Source organism: Manis pentadactyla, chromosome 16 (assembly GCF_030020395.1).
Source record: "Manis pentadactyla isolate mManPen7 chromosome 16, mManPen7.hap1, whole genome shotgun sequence".
In the NCBI taxonomy this organism is placed as follows: Eukaryota; Metazoa; Chordata; class Mammalia; order Pholidota; family Manidae; genus Manis; species Manis pentadactyla.
Genome location: NC_080034.1, coordinates 72,986,623 through 72,998,984, shown reverse-complemented (window position 1 = coordinate 72,998,984; position 12,362 = coordinate 72,986,623).

The following is a 12,362-nucleotide window of genomic DNA, read 5'->3' as shown; positions in this document are numbered from 1 at the left end:
AGGAATATTTTACAGAAAGGGAATTTGTCTCCTTGCAAATCTTCAACAGACCTCCAGATTATGCAAACACAATGCAAAGGGGCCGTGGCTGTGTCGCCTCACTGGCGACGGGCAATCATACTGGGCTCTGAGCTTGAGTCTGACCATCTCTGTCTAGAAAATCCAGGTTAATGTTGCGTGAACGCCAATCTGCTGGAAGAAGCATGGGATCTGAAAAAAGGTAAGAACCGGCGTGGCTGAGGGCCTTTCTCTCTCAGAAATTCACCTTTACTTTCTCACTTAAGCTTAGATGTTTGGCCCAATAAATTCTCTTTCGTTATTAAACTCTATCTGAAACACAGTAACAAAGAAACAAACCAGAGGACCCCCCTTCCCCCAAGAAAACCCCACAATGCCTGAGTTTTCAATATCATTTAACACATATTTTTCTTCACCAGCTTTAATTGTGTATCAGCTTTTCTGAATGAACCTTGTGCAAAATGAGCGGATTTTATTTGCATGTTTTATTCCATATTATTTTGGACAAGAAAAGGTTGAGGGTGGGGGTGGGGAAGATGTAAAAGGGACTCCCAAACTGGGGCATTACTGCCATCTAGTGTGATGTGCTGTTCACCCAGAGGAGCAGGAAGGAGTCAAGGGAGAAAATCCCATTTGAAGTTGCAGAGGTCAGTCGGAGGGAAGAGGGGACTGTTGGGAGAAACGCCCACCACGCTGGTGCATTCTCTGTATAACGGATTCTTTTGCTACAGAAGCATTAGCAAGTGGTCAAGCAAGTTCTTTACGAGAAGGCACGTCCCAACTCTAAAGGCAGTTCAATGGCAGGAATGACTTATTCAAGGCAGGAATGCCCACTTCCTTTCAAATGAGCCCAGATTCTCTGTGTCTGCAGTTTTCTGTGAGGACGGCCATGTGTGCACACAGTGAGGCAGGCAGTTTTAATGGCATCCTAGATTCCTCTCAAGCCCTCTGATTATATGAAATGAAAATAGTATTTGTCATTCATATCTATAAGCAGCTCATAATTTATCTGTTGCTGACAGATATATCGTGTTAGTGGGATTCTGAAAGTAAGCCTAATCACAAGGAAACCCGGGTGCTCTCTCTCTCATGTATGTGTGTGTGCGTCTGTATTTTTTTTTTGGCTTTACAAGAATATACATAAAAAGCCAGAAAGATGAGTGGAGAAGAATTGTCCTATAACCTTTCATAATTCCCTACCCTTTTTAAAGTTTTGTCCGGCTCTGCTACAAATTCAGCCAGGTATTCGTGGGTGCCTTTGAAATCCAGCCCCATTTCTTCTACTCATCATAGGAAAATTCTTCAATTCCTTATTTCAGTAATTGTAACTGCCATCTCCCCACTAACGTGCACACATCTGCCACCCCGACCTGCAGGCGGTTTGACCCTACAAGCTAAGGACTTTGGTGCCTGGTTCTGTCAGAAACCTACAACTCCAAAAGCTGAAAAGGCAAAAACCTTCAGGGACAACAAGAGCTACTTTGGAGATTATAAGCGGAAGACCTAAGCTCAGAGGAATTTAGGTCATTAATTACGTCAGAGTTACCTAGAACCACGGGGTATTCTGCTGGTTTGAACGGTGCCCCGTGGCCCCAGGTACCTTGAATGTAACAAGCACTCACCCCCAGTACTGGGCCCAGATGCACCCAAGGAGGAAGCATACCGCCTGCTCCTGGACACAACGCCTGTGGAAGACAGGCTCCCGCCACAGCCCAGCACAGCAGAATCTCTAGGTTCTCAGCACCAGTTGGAGAGAAAAATCTCAGCAGGATTGTCTGTAGGACCATCTCATGTTTTTTTAGCTATCTGTGTTCAAGAGGGGAATTCAGGTAAAATTCCTGCAGTTTTCTCTTTGCCTCTGCACCAGGAAAGCAATAAAAGAAGGGTGTGGGTAACCTGGTGAAAGTAGGTATCGGGGCATGAAATGAATGCATATTTGATAACATGCATAAAAATTGGGGATCAGACATAACTGGTACTGAATATTATTCAGAGGAATGACATAAAGACTAAGCTCCTTGTCACCCAGCACGAGACAGAAGCTCAAATAGAACTGTAAGTCTTGGGTCCACAAAACCTCACCCTTTGTTTAGATGCCACATATTATGTAATCAAATAGAAAAGTAACTCTGTAAATTCATCATTAAACAGATCAGAAATGCATAACGTCTTAATCCCAGTCACCACATATTGAAATTTACTTGCTTCATCAAAGACCCTTATGTGGAAAATTGAGCTTCCCTGAAAAAATCTGGGCCCTTGTTCTCAGGAGCTGCAGCCTGGGTTCCCCTTTTTCCCTTTACTCCGTGTTTCCTGCCTCTCTGTAGTCATTACTTTCCATCTGACATGAATAATGTTACAACCTGGAGAAAACACAGCCCTCTGGCAAGGCACTCAGCCCGCTTTTCTAGGATTAATCACAGACTAAAACCCTAAATAACGTACTGATATATTAACTCCATTAAAATCTAATTCAGTGGCAATAACTTTTAGAAAGCCAACAAAGGGCTTATGAAGAACAAAGTGAGAAAAGACTAAAAACAGGTAAATCAATGCTCCGATGGAAAGTAAATCAGAATTAAAGATGAGGTTGTGAATTGAAAGAAATCAGACTGGAGCCCTGATCCTTGTTACTAACTCATATATTCTTGGGAAGCTTACCTTTGAATGTGTATGTGGATATATATATACATATATAGTATTAATATTTATATATTATGCAAGTAATACTGATGAACTCAACTGATAAGAGGCTTTCACATGTTAGAATGCCCAGTTCAAAATCAAGGAAATATAATATCCAAAGGGATTCCATTTCTGACTTCAAAGACCCCTCCCTAACGGTCTCATGTGTGCTCCTGAGAGCCCTGCTACCTGGAGGGCATGCTTCCAGGTTGGAAAAGGAAGGACTGAAGTAAACAGGAGGCTAAGTCCCAGCTCTCACAGAAGTTGCAGGGGTAAAGCATTTGTGGAATAGCATTGAAATAAGCCCTGAGGAGCAGAGAACAAGGCAGTCACTGGCCGAGGCATAGACCCAGGGAGAAGCCGGCTCTCCACTGGGAGACCCCGCCTCACAGCCCTCAGCAGGAACCAGCCCCGCAGACACCTGGATCTTGGACGTCTGGCCTCCAGAAGAGTGAGACAATAAATCTGTGTTCCGTCAGCTGCCCATTTTGCAGGACTTCACTATAGCAGTGCTGGAAAGCAAATACAAATTGTGGATCTGTGTCATTGCCTGGACCTGGTACCTGACGCAGTGACAGACTGGGACAGCTCCGGGAGCAGCAGGGAGACCCTCTGGGGAGCTGCAGCAGAAGGACCAGGGTGCCCGTGGGCAGCCACCCGGGTCCCTGGGGACCAACCCGCGGAGGCTGGCGGTGCCCCCACCATGCCCGCATCCCAGATGGTGCCACTACCGTGGCCCCAATACTGATTTTGAAGGAAGTGGAAAATCTTCAGTCCCAAATTGTCTTCCCCTGGAAATCAGCCCCACCCTCGCCCCAAATTTGGTTTTTTTAAGTGTTTTTGACATAGACAAAAACAAATATAGAAGAAGAAATGGGTGGAATAACAAGATATCTCTGAATTTTTTTATTGTATACAGCATTCACTAGATCTAGTTAAATCCAAGCTTTTATATATTAAAAAAAAATGGGAAACTGTTAGATAGGCAGTATTTGATTTCTTTTAGCTGCTGCCTCTGTTTTAGGGTTTCATCAAGAAACAGAAATTAACATAAATATTAAATGTATCAAAACTGAAAGGCTAGAAGAATATTGCCCTTTTATGCACCACCGATCGCTGTGTCTGTGTTGTGTGTGTAACCCCACACTTTTTCCCTGGTCAGATGACCTTAGCCACGTCTGTGGTCTGCTGCACAGCTCAGCAACGGAGCTTTTGTGTGTGACTCGCACGGTGATTGGGGTTCTCGTGTGCGGTCACACTGTGACCTGGGGCCGCTTTAATCCTTCTGAGCTTCAGTTGCTTCATCTGTACAAGAGTGAATTTAAAATACACATCCTGCTTTAAAAATTATTGTTGGATTGGGAGGTATTCTGTAACTCAAAGTGTATGGCAGTAATATGATAGGACGGCAGGCCACCCTGTCTCTGCCCTTTAGAAGCTTCTTTAAAAAGTGCCATTTTTAATTGTCTAGGAGCAGAGAATGTCCATGTCCTTCCTGTGGATGATTTCAGAACTATTGCTTGTATTGATGTCTGCGTTGAAGAAACGTCATGATGTAAAAGAAAAGGCTTCCCCCTGATGCAGGGAACACTCAGTGCTACCCAGACGGAATCAGAGGCTTTGCATAAATATCAGAAAGCTCCATATTTATCAAAAAACAGAACAACCCACCAGTGGTTTATACGTGGAGGGTCACCGTTACTGATTTCACTCAGCCAAGGGCCAGGAAATGAGCAGGTCTGAGGATGGTGGGAGTAAGTCAAGAATCTGTGACTTTAACCCACAAAAGACAACTGAAAATGTGCTTGTGGCGGTCTCATGAGACTTTTCTGGAAGTTCCAGAGAAGAAAAGAAAAAGGTGCCCTGGACAGAGCAGGGGTGACCTTGGCCTCATTTCTGCTTCTCCCTCACTAACGACTTGTGTTCTCCATGACGTGACGGGCTCCTCTGTGGTGTCCATCAGGATTCAGAACAGCACAGAGTCCTTTAAACCAATTTGTTTTTTCAACTGACAGTTACTATTTGAAAATCCACTCGTACAAAACACCACAGCAGGAGCACCTTAAGGGCAGAGTTGTAGGTCAGTGGGAGACATGTTTAGGCACAAAATTTCTATTAAACTGTCAGTGTGCTTATTGGGATGTAGACCATATTCTAATAAAATGCTTACAGAGAGAAATTCTCTCCATCTACGGATATCAAAGGCAAATATTTGATTTCACTAGTGTCATTAATACTGGATCTCACAGGATGGAAAGAATTGAGCCTTGCAGAAATGTCAGAAGCTCTGAGAGAACAGCATGAATGATCCATAGAGATCAGAGAGTATAAAGCAGTGTGGAAAAACAGAAACATCTTTTGTTAGATCATGAATTGGAAAAGAGTTAACTGGAGTCAGATTGTAAATGGTCTAAGGAAGTTTAACATCTCTTTTTCAGCCAAATCATGGAAAGGTACTGATACAAAATGTTCACTTAACATTATATACATGGGGAGAAACTGTAGGTTGGCAGTCAAGGTTTTAAGTGGTAGGTCATGAGAATCTGTACCTGGAGAATGACAGGAAAAAGGAGATACAAGGGCTAAAACAGATAGAAAAGGATGGCTCATTGATTGAAGGTAACGGTGGAACCAAAAGGTGATAGAACCTAGTGAAGGCAAATCTCAAGGAGGAAACAGAGTGGGAAGGACAGAACCAAGCATTCCTAGTTCCTATTCACAGATTACGAATCGAATAATCCCGTTCTTCTCCCAGGGGATGTCTAACGGGGGGCAGAGAGAAGCCAACAGTGTCAGTCTAACTGGAATCTTGCCACATGGAAGCAGAAAAGGTAAGGTGCTCCCTCCTACCCCAGGAGGAATCACACATATTTCATTTAAACCCCAGTGGGGTCCACATTCACTGACATGGGTCCAGGGCACAGATGACCCCAGCAACCCCTCGCTAGCACTCACACCTGTGCCCCCCGGCGCTCCCAGCCCTTCTGAGACAGGGTGGGGTCACCCCACTCAGCAGCTCAAGCAGAGCCCTGCGGGTCGTCCTCACACTCGCCTCTGCCACTCCACAGGTGCTCTCTATCTCCAAAACTGAATATCTCAAAATTATGCCCGAGTGTCTCCTTCTATGCAGCCCCGGGCCACCGTTAGGCCCAGGCCACGGTCACGCCTCACCTGAACTTCAGGAGCCTCCTAACCGGCCCTCCTGCATCTCTAAACCAGCTCAGCACACAACAAGAAGGGTGGTTGAAATTATAATTATAAGTCAGGTTGCGCCACCTCTTAAAATCACCCAAAGATTCCTCAAGGGAGGAACAACCTAAGACAGGCACAGTCGCAAGGGGGCCATTAGGAGAGAAATTGGGGATCAACAGAGGTGAGGCTTAGAACCTCACCCCCCCTGTTTTGAGAGAAATCTTCTGCATCCGTGGATGTTTTATTGCCCTTGTCTAGCTTGGATTAACACATAGTCTACAGGCACACACCTGATCATCTACATTTGCCCTCTTACAGCACTAAACTATGTTTTCTACCTTTATCTTGCATCTACCTACCACTTCAGCATTTTATTATTAATAATAATAATAATAATAAGGGAGAAATGTGGGATTCACATATAAATCAAGTATAAAAATCAAACGAATAATCATATTTGACCTGATTGTTTATAGTTCATGATGTGTGATCAAAACCGAAAGTTTCTGTTATAACTGCCCTTGCACTGCTCACCATGTAAGAACTTATTCACTATGTAAGAACTTGTTCACCATGTAAGAACTTATTCACCATGTAAGAACTTGTTCGTTATGCTTCAGAAGATTGGAGACTGGTGAGAATTAGGCTTGGGGTTGATTAATGATTGTGCATTGAGTCCCCTATACAGAATTTTATTGTTGTTAACAACCATTTGATCAATAAATATGAGAGATGCCCTCTCAAAAAAAATAAATAAATAAAAAATTAAAAAATTAAAATTTTAAACAAATAAAAAAAAAATCACCCAAAAGCAGCCCCCAGTCCTACATAGCTCACCAGGCCCTCAGGCCCTCCTGACACAGCCCCGCCGGTCCCTGGTCCATCTCGCATCGTGCTCCCTGATGGCCACCCTGGCCCCCTTTCTCTTCTCGGCCAGGACCCTGCTGGCCTCCTTGCTCCGGCACTTCCTGCCCCTCTGACTTCAGTGCTCTGCAGGGATCTCTGTGATGCAGCCTCCTCCCAGCAGTCTACATATGGTTCAAATGCCAAGCACGCAGATTTCGTGTTCTCCCCTGCTTTGACTCTCCCTTATATCACCGTTTTTCTTGTCTTCAACTTGCTATTATGGTAAAGCATGTTTAAGTACACGTTTGTCATTGACCACTGTCCCCTGAAGCCCCCACCCCGCAGCACCCTGGAGGTTGGCTGCCTGAAGCCCAGGCCTTCGCTGCCTGGCCTGTGTACGCCCCTAACAGGCTGATGCACAAACGAACCGAGCAGAGTAACAGGCAGAGACCCAAGCAGAGCTATCAGGGTGAAGGTGCAGCCAGGGGAGACATGGGCATGAACACAGACCAAGGAGAGGGACCTGCTGAGAGGAGGACAGAGAGACCCTGGTGGTGAGACTGCATCGTGCAAGGAGGTGAAGAACTCGATGGGCACGGGACTCGGTCCTGCGAGGACGAAGCCCGGTTCATCCCCTCGGCTAACACACGTGCCCACAGATCGTGGGATCTGCCCTCCGTTACATTTGATTAATGAATTTTGCTGTGCTTGAAAACCACACTTTGACCCAAAGGACATTTCCTTTAATAGGCTCATGCGTCAGGTGCCCCTGGCATGCGCCCTTGGATCCCAACATCTGGCAGAGGATCAATCGCAGCACAGAAGATGATTTTACCTCTCCCTTCATGACACCTTTAAACATTACATGCGTGTGGAGAATAGCTGGGCCAGGGCTGAGCTCTCCAGCCTAGTCCAGCGGTTCAGGCCACTGGGGTGAGTTTAGTAAATAAATTACAGAGCTTCATTTAAGAAGGAGGCTTCAGGTCACGTGGGCCGACACACCCACATTACAAATGAAGAAAAAAGCCCAAGAGGTCGATTAAAACTCTTCTTTCTGATTCCTAATTTAAGACTGTTCCCATGCTTCATGCCAGGAAGGAAAAGCCAAATGCTTTGCACTTATCTGCTCCTCCTCCTTTTCTCTCTCAGAAGGTCCCAAAGGGCAAGATAAGCTGGCACTTGGCTCCATGCAAATCCGCCAAGTGACCTGTTTCCCTTCAGCTTCAGCTGAACCCAAGGCAACTCCTCGCCAAGTTTCTCAGGTCTCCATCCTCTTCCCCAATGCACTGGGTCACAGGCTTTCCCAGGTGCTCAGGCACCTCCCCCGTGAAGGCACTAAGTCCCAGCAGGATGGCACGGCCCATCTATCCACGCGACAGTGCAGTAAACCCCTGACCTCCTTTTCATGCCGTCCAGGCTTTGCGGGTTTCAGCGGCAACTACTCCTCTTTCTGCTCAGCAGTTGCGGTTGTGCATGTGATAGACACAGCGCCATGACATGTCACTCACGTGTTTCCTTTGCCACCTGCACAGAATATTTGGGAGATCGAGGCTTCTTTCTGAACCCTGGGAAGTGTCTCCTTTCACTCAGGAAACGCATCAAAGACGACAGCCCCCTCCTCCACAAATAGTCAAAGAAATCCGAATACCAGCAGAAAATGCAATGGGAAAGCAAGATGCAGCTCAATGCACCAGTCACACGTGTGTTCCCAGAACCTCCGCCTCGTGCTGGGCCTCTCCTCCGTGGCTGACGTCCACAAGGCCGACTGACGCTGGAGTGTGACACTGGAGTGTGACATGCTGGGCCGTCCGACCTGTGGACTTTGAATTGCCTGGTGGAGAAGCAGTCGTTTCTCCCTTCCCCCGTCCTCCCCTCTTTTCCTTGCCTGCTGGGAACACAAGCATTTGTCGTTATGTTATCTTCGGGCCTCTGGCTGCCTCTCTCTCGTGGTGTTTTGTCTGCTAGGCTCTGATTGAAAAGTGCTTCTGTCGCTCCCCCACTCCTGGCAGTCCTGACACTTCTCTGACATTTCTAAACAGCTCGGCCTCTTCCTGCCAACTCCCAGCCGCTCCCTAAACCTTTTTAATCCTGTAGGAAAGAAACTAATCTACAGAGAGAAAGGCGAGGGGCCTGGCCTGGCAGCTGGAGCTGGGAATGTCAGAGTGGGGAAAGTGATGAATCCACCTGCCATGGAGAAAGGGAGAGACAGGGCCGGGCTCAGCACCGCAGTGAGGTCATTTAATGCACGGAGATAGGCGGGACACGCTCCAGGGCCTGCGAGCGCCAACTGCATGGGGGTGTTTGTTCAGAAAGGAAAAAGAAAAATGACGGCTATTAATAATGTGCAGTCTGAGGGGGCTGTGTTTGGGAAGACGTGGAGGTGCGGGGCAGAAATCCTCCCGGGTCCCCTCAGACCGCCTGGGTTTCCTGTGTCTGGTCCCGGGCTGCAGGCGCCCCCGCTGCTCTGCGGCCCACACCTCGGTGCTGCGGGTGGGCGGGACGGTGCCTCGGCGCAGAAGCAGCCGGGTCAGGCTCACGCCAGGCTGGGCCGGGGGCAAGAAGGGGCGCTGGGAGGCGTGTCTCTGCGTCCCCAGCCTCTCTCTGGTCAGGAGCAGTGTGCTGGGCAAAGCATTGCATTTAGAAGTTAGATTCGAATTGGAAAACCGTGAATGTGTTCTTCACAAGCCCATCACCAGACCATGTCTGTGACCTGATAAAATGTTCGGTCTCATGAAGACACGGACACAGGGCACATGCTGCTACCAACTGGCTCCTCCAGTTCAAGGCAAGGGGCTCAGGAAACATACCACAGTGAACATCACAGATAAGAGGTCTGTAAGGCTGACATCACCAAATTTTTCTACAATTATAAACTTCAAGAGGGCAGAGACCCTATCTATCACTTTACTTCCTTGCAAACCCCGAACACGGAACCCCTTGCAGTGAGGCGGCTGGGAAACCGTCTGGGTGACGGCGGCGCCGGTGGCCGGATGGCTCACACCGTCTGGCACAAGTGAGACTGACGCAGGCGCTCGGATCAGTTTCTTAGAGCAGAAGATCGGTGGAAACACAAATGGATGGTGGCAGAACGAGAACTGAGAACTACACTGTTAGGCACCACAGGAATATGGAACTTAAATGAGAAGTCAGCCTTTCCTTCCCATCAGCACAGACAAATCCACGAGCAACTAGATCTTTTCATATGGAATCAGAGATTCCACATTTTTAAACTGCTTTTCTTATAAAGGAAATATGGCCACGATTTTATCAAATTTACCCAGGTTGAAAAGAACATAGCCTAATGAATCATATACATTCATTTCCTTTCAAAATGCTGGCCTCGTAGGAAGCTAATAAAAAAAGTAGCTTGATTTCCCTTAATACTTTTTTCCTGGAAAAATTGCAACTATGTCCTAAGCTGCAAAAGTGTAAAATTGCAAGCCATTCTGAAGCTTACACTGGAATCTTAAAGAAACAGACTTTACAGAACATTTTGTAACAATATAAAGGTTAGCCACAGACAAATTTTTCACTTGAAAATTATTTTTCTAAAGCAATAATTTAAAAATTTTAAATAATAATTTAAAAATATGAGGTCAATATTTTTTAACATTATAGCCACAAACCTCAAAGGAAGTAGCCACAAACTACTTTATGTTTGTGCTAAGTCTGCGGGATCAACATAAGCCAGCATCTGATGCAATATAGTTGCAACTATTCCAGATTCTAGAATCAGACACTCTTGAGTTTTGGTCAGAGCTAGAGAGCAAGCAACTGAGCCCTTTCCGGAGGCAGATTTGCTGAGAAAAACAAACATACTGATTTCATGTGAAAGGGTGGGAAATACTGAGAAAGGAAATATTTAAGATTAAAGCTTTATAAATATATATATATATATTATATATAATAAATATATATAATCAGCATTACATTGCTTTTATAAACAAATTAAGAAAATAATGTACATTTACATACACATACATATACATACATGTGTACAAATATGTATACATATACATAGACACATTGACCCTTGAAAAACACATGTTTGAACTGTGTGGGTCCACTTATATGTGAATTTTTTTCAATAAATATAGTGGAAAATTTTTGGAGATTTGCAACATTTTTAAAAACTCACAGATTAGCCAAGCAGCCTAGAAATATCAAAAACAATTAAGAAAAGGTATGTCATGAATGCATAAAATATATGTCGCTAGTAGTCTATTATGTCATGTACTACCCTAAAATATACACAAATCTATTTAATAAAAATAAATTTAAAAATAGCATCATAAAACTGGAAAAAAATGTGCTAACCAATCATAGCTGCATAAAGATAACTGTAGCACGTACTGTACTCTAATAATTTTGTAGCCACCTCCTGTTGCTATTGCAGGGAGCTGAAGCATGGGGAGTATGCAGGTCAAACGCCATGTGACCCTGTGCATACGTGAGAGTGGCTTCACCTGAAAATCCAGCAACTGTGCAGAAGAACCTTAGGAGATGTTTTTGTGTCATGATCACTGCCTAAGAGCTCCTCGTGCAGGACTTCAAGCCTAGGGCTTGTATGGGACTAGGTAGCATATCCTTACATAGGTGTAAGCTGAGCAGAATTTAATATAAAATTAAGAATATGTCAGTTTCCTTACTGTTTTGTAACTTTGCTTTCAAATAATCACATCACCATACAGCATGCCTCTCCTTCCCATGATTGGAGAAACTGCACATCGGCCCATCATCACAAGCATTTTTTTTTAATGTAACAATGTTTCTAATTCAGTATTGCGCATATGACTGTAAAGCTGTATGTTTTATACAAGTTAATTCATTAATGTGTAGGCTGGGCTAGCGTGAAGCAATGGTGTTGATCACACCAGGCTGCCATAAATCAGCCACATTGCTACTTCTCTGTCAAAGAATGAACCGTACCTGCAAATAAATATGATTTTCTTCATGTTATCTTTTCAATCTTGAGATCTAGCATTTGTAATACATATGACTTGTGTTTATAGTGTTTCATATTATATAAGACAACGTTGATGTAGGTACTGACAAATGACTCATAAACAGATGACAAACTTACAGTCTCGATAAATATGGTGCAGTGCTGTAAACGTGTATCCTTTTCTTATGAGTTTCTTAAAAGTATTTTCTCTAGCTTACCTTACTGTAAGAATATGGTATATAACACATATGACATACAAAATATGTTAATTGACTGTTAATGTGAATGGTAAGGCTTTGCGTCAACAGTGGGCTGTTAGCAGCTAAGTATTTGGGCCAAAAGTTTCGTGCGGATTTTCTACTGTGCAGGGAGTTAGGGCCCCAGTCCCCGTGTTGTTCAAGGGTCAACTTTACATAACTACTTTGGAAAAAATTCTTAGTACTCCCCAAATTAAGTCAGTCTTAATTTTCAAGTTTCTGAAAAGGAGACTGATTTAGATATTAAACAAGAATCATTATATTATAATAACATTTTATTCCCCATAGTTGAGAAGATAAAATTTATCACGTAATATACAGGACTAAGTGCATTCAAAAACATCATTGAAAACCATCTATGAGAACCCTGTCTGCAAAGGCAAACCTGTGAGGCGTTCAAGGCTTTGCCTCAGACCCAC